Raw genomic sequence first — 7,737 nt, 5'->3', positions numbered from 1 at the left:
AATGACAGTTACATTCAGAATCATTTGCAAACTGACGTTTTGTTATAAGAGAGTACAGTACGCATATATTCAGTGGGGATCATGTTCAATTTTCTTTATTGTACAAAAAATAAGATTACATAGGCACAGTTAACAATACCATGATGTGACAATGACTAAGGACAATAACTTCATGTGTCATGGGGCACATAAAAATCATATTGTACAAAAAATAAGTTTACTGTGTTATCATGACATTCCTGCAAGTTAAAAGCACAAAGTCACATGAGTGGTGCTACTGATGCTTCATGGTCAGACTCTATGGAGTCATATTTTAAGCAGCTTTTGGAGATTTTGTAACACCTCTTCCTTATTTATTTTACACATTACACCTGAATATCCTTTTGTATGTTATTAATACAACTGTACTTAATTTAAAATGATATAAATGACATACAGGAAAATGTTAGTGTTAATATGCCTAATAAATCACTTAGAAAGTGGTATGATAAAGCCTCCTACACCACCTTGAATATGGCTCTTATTGTTACTTTCTCCCTCATGTGACTCTTGAATATCTCCTTACATAACAAACAGTAGAGACAGCTTCCTATGCCACCTTGAAAACACATCCTTTTCTTACCTAGTTACTAAAGTGAGTTCCAGTATGATGATTTAATACCTCCTATGCAATGAGCAATAGAGACAGTACTCACAGGCAAGGAGTTTATCACCAGTGTGAATCTGTTTCTTTAAATCACTCCTATGCCATCTAAAATACAATATGACCCCATTCTTACCTACATAGTCTGTTACCTTTGTTACTGATGTGGGTTCTCATATGGTTTTCAAGTACCTCCTTATGTGATGAGCAATAGGAACAGCCTCCTATGCAACCTAAAATATGGCCTCTTCTTACCTTGTCCCTCAGTTACATGTACAACTATTACCAATGCCAGTTCTTGTGTGACCCCTCAGTTACCTCTATTACCAATGTGGGTTCTCATATGACTCTTAAGTACCTCTTTACGTGATGAGCGGTAGGGGCAGTACTCACAGGCAAAGGGTTTCTCACCCGTGTGAATCCTAATATGCTTCTTTAAATCACTGTTCTGGGAGCATCGAAAGTCACAGTGAGGGCAAGGGTAAGGCTTTTCCCCTGTGTGTATTCTGTTATGTCGGAGGAGGTTGGACTTGACTGTAGTTTTGTAGGAGCAGTAGAGGCACTGGTGGACGGGGAGGAGTGAAGTAGGGAAGTTATTACCACTGTTGTCACTGCCACCTGCCGGCAACCTGCCTGACTGTCTCCCCCACACGCTGCCCTCCAACTGTGCCGGAAAAAAAATAGAACTGTCAGCCTATGCCTCGTATCACATGTGAAAGTGAAATGCATGACACTTTGACATGATGACTGCTTTGTTATACTTCCTTTGTTACAAGATTGCTATCAGAATTAATGGTAACTTTCCACTTGAGACATACACCCTCTACTGTGAAATTCACATTATTAACAAAACCATGCTGCTAGAATGATGCCCCAACGAACCAGTGATTTTCATTTACAATATTTATGTTTATCTACAAGCCACATTTCTTTCTTACAATTTACGGCAATGTGGTAATGAACTGCAGCTTTGGGAAATAAAAATGTTACTATGATATTTCAAAATATAGTCAATAAACAATTTTATGGGATTCCATTGGCTAAAATGATCTTGTTAAGTATCTCTCTCTCTCTCTCTCTATAAGTAACTCTCTCTCTCTCTCTCTCTCTCTCTCTCTCTATATATATATATATATCCAGTGTTATGTGATGCTGCTGTTAGGAATTTCATCGAGATATGCTGCATTTTTCCTTCAAAAGTTTTATTTTGTAACTCAGTTAATTTTGAATGTAAAGCATGCCTCACAAGCTAGGTCTTTGTTGGCTCATATGTATATGGATACACACAGTTATTGCCTTGCATAGTGCCGTATGTACATTACTGACAGACAGACATATTGATGGACCATGCCATAGTGTGGAACAGTACACCTCCCTACATCTCTCACCATTACCTCAGCTCTGATGTGTCTGGATATGACTTAATAGTGAGCTCTTCTTGGTGCAGCGGAAGGGACAGAGATCACAAGCATAGGGTTTTTCCCCAGTGTGAGTCCGTACATGCTTTTTCAGATTCTCCATTTGGGTGGCTCGGAATGGACAGTGTGGGCATGCAAACGGCTTCTCCCCTGTGTGAATCCGGGCGTGTTTCTTTAGGTTAGATGTGATGGGGGTTTTATATGGACAAAACGGGCACTGGTGGACCTTCGGCAGGGGAGTAAGGATTGGTTCCCGCCCTGCCATGATGCTCCACTGGGGATGTGCACCTTCTGCCTGCTGCCTCATCTGTGGAGGGGAGGTGTACCTTAATAATCCCACATCCAGCTCTCTATATCACTTACAAGTACTAGGAAATATAACTAAAATTACTGCACTTGAATCCATCTTCACTATAATTATTATCAACTACAATACAGTATAGTATAACAAAATTTGTGTCATAAAGGATAGTATTTTGACAAATCACTTATTTACATACCCAGATCTTTGTAATATGTAGCAGACAAGGGTATCCCACTCCAAAGAAGTTGTCTAAGGTTATTATAGCAATAAAACATAATAACCCCAGTTATCATACTGTAATGAAAAGAAAGATTTATTCCATGTTCTTAACTACATATTTTTCTGAACCTCATTTGGTAAAGAATGTACATCTGACTAGTACCAAATGATTTTTATTTAGCTTCTGGGAACTTCTGACCATTATGATTTTATTGTACCAGATGATTTAATTAAGCTTAGGCAATTATCTGTCTATCAAGGGATTAACAACTCTGGTACTATTACCAAAAACTGCATAATGATCAGCAAGGCAGAAAAAAAGGATTAGCTAAAGCTTCAACTGCTAAGAAAGAGGAAATGCTATGAAACCAACCAGTACAATAATTTGAATTTTTTAAATATCTGTTAGTTCCTACACTCTACAGTATAGTTATCATTCCCTTTCTTTTCTTCTTGCCAGCAGGAAAGTTTATATAATGTCTGATATTGTTGACAATACATGTGATGCATGAGAGGCAGTGATAACAATACAATAAGAGCTTCCTCCATTCTTTATCCTAATCAGTTTCAGCCATAAGCATATTACAACCTCAACCTTGGACTTCTCTATCTTCTATCTATCTATCTATCTATCTATAGCCAGACGCCCAAATCCCGCAAAGGGTGGCCGCAGGCAAAACGCCTCCAGGTCACATTGTCACCCATCATTTGACTGCCCTTCCCCCAGCTCATTCCCCCCTCCCTCATATACCTCTCAACTCCATCCCTCCACCTCATCCTCAGTCTTCCCTTCCCTCTCCCTCCCTCCACTTCACCTAAATACACCCTCTTAGTCAGTCTTTCATTCTCCATTCTCTCCACATATACAAACTACCTCATTGGATTTTTTAAAATTTTCTCAATCACATCCACATCCACCCCACAACATTCTTTCACTTCTTCATTTGTCAACCTGTCCCTCCATGTCACTCCAAATGCTCCTCTCAAGTAACTCATTTCCACTGCTCTCACTCTTGACTTGTTCCCCTCTAGCAAAGTCCACGCTTCACTTCCATACATCAGGGTAGGGATCACAGTACCATCATGCAGTGACTTCTTAATTTCAATACTCACCTCCCTATTTCTCAGCATCGCTTTCATTGAACCAACAACCTTCCTTCTCTGCCATACCTTTACAAGTACTTCATCCCCCAAACTTCCATCTTTACTCATCACAGTACCCAAGTACTTGAATGCACTCACCATATCTTCACCATCCAGCTTCACTGTGCATTCTGTGATTTCATTCCTCTCAAACACCATAACTTTACTCTTGTTTACATTAACTTTCAGATTCCTCTTCTTACACACTGTCCCAAATTCATTCACCAAACCTTGCAATACCAATTCATCTTCAGTCAATAAATACTGTATCATCAGCAAACAGCAACATTGGAATCTTCCACACCTCACCCTCATTCATTAGAGCCACCCCCACATCCACTATCCTATCTTGCACCTCCTTTACAACCCCATCCATGAATATATTAAACAGCCATGGAGACATCACACAACCCTGTTTCAGTCCCACATTTAGATCAAAGAACTCAAGCAGCTCACTATCCACTCGCACTGTAGCCCTAGCTCCCTCACACATACTCTTCACAGCACACAACAATTTCCCATCCACTCCATACATTCTTAATACCTTCCACATACCCTGCCTATCTACTCCATCATATGCTTTCTCCAAGTCCATGAAGGCAGCATACACTTTCTATCCTATCTCTAGATACTTCTCCACTAAACATCTTAGAACAAATATCTGATCTACATTTCCTTTTCCCTTCCTAAATTCCCCTTGTTCTTCTCCAACTAGCTCCTCTGTTATATACCTAACCCTATCAATAAGTAATCTACCATATATTTTTCCAATCACACTAAGAAGGCAAATACCCCAATGGTTACAACATACTTCTCTCTCCCCTTTTCCTTTGTATAAAGAAACAATTAAACCTGATATCCAGTCCTCTGGAACCCTTCCCTCTTCCCAAGCCAATCTACACAACTTCCATATCCACTCCACAACAATCTCACCCCCATACTTCAGCATTTCACCAAACGCTCCATCAATTCCTGGGTCCTTTCACATCTTGATCTTCATTGCTTCAACTACTTCCGCCCTAGTGATCTCTTCCCCCCTCCTCTCATCTCTTCTTCTCCCAGCCATTCCCCAACCACTTATACTCACACTGCTTTCACTCTTTACATTCAACAAATCCTCAAAGTGCTCCTCTCTCCTCATTTTCTCTCCTTTCTCCACCAACAATCTATTATTCCCTTCTTTCACTCCCCAACTATTTCCCCTTTCACACTGTCTTACCTTCTATACCTCCTTCCAAAACAATTTCTTACCCTCCCTCCATTTCACGCTCAAATTCCTACCAAACTCTTCATCCACTCTCTTCTTACTCTCCTTCACCAATCTCTTCACTTCCCTTCTCCTGCCCACATATACCTCTCTCATCTTCTCCCCTACCTATACTCGCTGGCCAGTCACTATGTGCCTTCTTCTTTTGTTCCACAGCTCATTTCATCTCATCATTTCACCATGCTGTCCCTTGCACATCCCTGCATCTCCTCCTCACTCCACAAACCACCTCGCATGCTGTGCCTATCTCTTCCATGAATATCTTGCATACTTCTTCCACCCCTTCCATCTGCCCTAACTCATACCTTCCCAATCTTTCTTCCATTATGCTCTCATACTCTGCCATTTTCTCACTGTCTTGCAGCTTCTCCACTCTTTTCAAAGGAGCTGTTTCCTTCTGTCTTCCCATTCGTCTCTTCACCCATTTTCTTTGCAGCCGTACCTTGGCCATCACTAAGTGATGGTCCGAGATTCCATTTGCCCATCCTCTCCACACTCTTGCATTCAACACTTGTTTTCTCATTCGCTCATCCACAGACACGTAATCTATTATTGCCTTTTGTTCAACAAGTTCACCATCCATCCTCCTCATGACTCTCCATGTATACCTGTGGATCATCTTATGCTGGAAGAAGGTGTTGGCTACTGCCAACCCCTTACTAGCACAGATGTCCACCAAAGCACTACCACTCCAATCTACTTCAGCTGGCACTCCCCACTGACCAACCACTCCATCCACTCGTACATTCCCAACTTTGCCATTCATGTCTCCACTAAAAAACACTCTCTTGCTCCTCTCAAACTTATCCATACATGCTTCTACGCTCGCCTAAAAACTCATCTTTCACTCTTGCCACTCAGTCCTCTGTCAACATACAATCGCCCATGCTTGTATACCTACCTTCATCCTCACCCATACAATTCTTGCACCCACTGTTCCATGCTCTCTTATATTCTCCTTCCACTTCTTGCTTATCATCAGACATACTTCCTCTCTTGCCCTCTCATTCTCATTAACTCCTGCACATATTCCTAAACCATACTCCCATTCTCTCACCCTTTCACCTTTCCATTTAGTTTCAGTCAATCCAAATACATCCACTCTTGCATCCTCATGCACCTGAACAATCTCCCTCTCTTTCACTTTATCATTCACTCCTCTCAAATTCCATGTTCCCTTCCTTAGAATGTCCTTTGTCCATTTCCTGGTTGTCAACGTATGGTCCATCCTGGTCCGAGGCACTTTGTTCGCTTGTTTAGTTAGTTCTTTTTACAGGGTGGGGCACTAACCCATCACCAACCCTTTTAATCGCCTCATACGACAAGCAGGGATACTGGGGGAGTATTCTTGAAACCCCTCTACCCCCAGGGGTTAGGACCTTGGACTTAAAATCTCTATTCCTGCTGGAAAAGGTTGCAGGGAATTCAAGGCTAGGATATTGTACCCGAGTATTTAGGCATAGGAAACTGACCAACACCTCTAGTACCTATTGTTTTATATGATCAAAAAATCTTCAGTTACCACTGGGAGACTAAAACCTATCTGGGAAAGGCAAGGCCACCACTCTAACTGGTGTATTCTACCACTAAACCACCAGACATCTCTAATTCAAGAAAAGTGTCACTATTCAACAGTTGTATGCTTATACACAAAAATTAAAACCTCAAAGTTCCAAGTTCTAGTAGGTGCTGTTTGCATCAGTGTACTTTTACATGGATAAATATAAACAGTAAACTGAAATAAATGCACAGTTTGATATACTGGTAAGTACCCAGATAAAATCTGTCCACTGCCAGACATCTAATAGAAAAAAATGCCACAAGACTTTAGTTAAATGTATTTCTAGAAACTACTGATCCAGTGAAATGTCATCAATACACAGTATGTATAGTATGTGAATATGTGTACAGTATTTTGTTGTTGTTTAGAGTAACCCTGGTCTGTCTGGCCAAGCAGACCCATGAACCACAGACAAGCAAATGTTCCACACGACTGTCCCATGCAGTGAACCAATGCTCCCTTGTGGCAGGCAGCGCCTTGCTACAGCGAGGAGTGGGGAAGAGTGTGAAGGTTTGGCTCTTTGATAGGCATGGCAATTATGTCCCTCCATCCAGTTAATAGGAGTACCATAGCAGGCTCCATATCACTCCATTACTTGGTTATATGGTTACTGCCCAGCATTGTAAATGGCTTTCTGAGTTACAGGAAACCATTAGACTTGTCACTCAGTGTAGAGCAGCCTGATTTGGCAAGAAGAGTAATAAAAAGTGACAAGATGGATAACAGAAATAGGAATGGAGACAAGAGCAGACACAAGAAAAGAATGATAAAGGCGAAGGAAAAAGTAGGCTGCACTACATCACGTGAGTGGATGATAGTCGCCACCACCTACCACGTGAAATTAGGCTTGGAGATTTTTTTTTTTTTCAACTAGTTTCTTCACCTAAACACTCATTATTATTCCCAAATTTTGCAATTAATGCACTTCCACTGAAAGCACATACAGTAAATCTCCTTAAGTGTATTTTCTATGTATGTAATAAATGGAAAAAGTACAGATTTGCGACCAAATTGCCTGTAGTTAAAAACAGCTGGGAAGTGTAATTTAGTACATCTACACCCTATGATCCTGGCCACACAGACAAGAGACATTATCATAGGTCCATGAAGTGTTTATGAATCTAAAGCATATATATATATATATATATATATAAATACATAGTAAAACCTCGATAAGTCGAC

This window comes from Coenobita brevimanus, chromosome 20, assembly GCF_032717465.1.
Source record: "Coenobita brevimanus isolate Jiangsu-jjx chromosome 20, ASM3271746v2, whole genome shotgun sequence".
Taxonomy (NCBI): Eukaryota; Metazoa; Arthropoda; class Malacostraca; order Decapoda; family Coenobitidae; genus Coenobita; species Coenobita brevimanus.
This window is presented reverse-complemented; position numbering follows the sequence as displayed.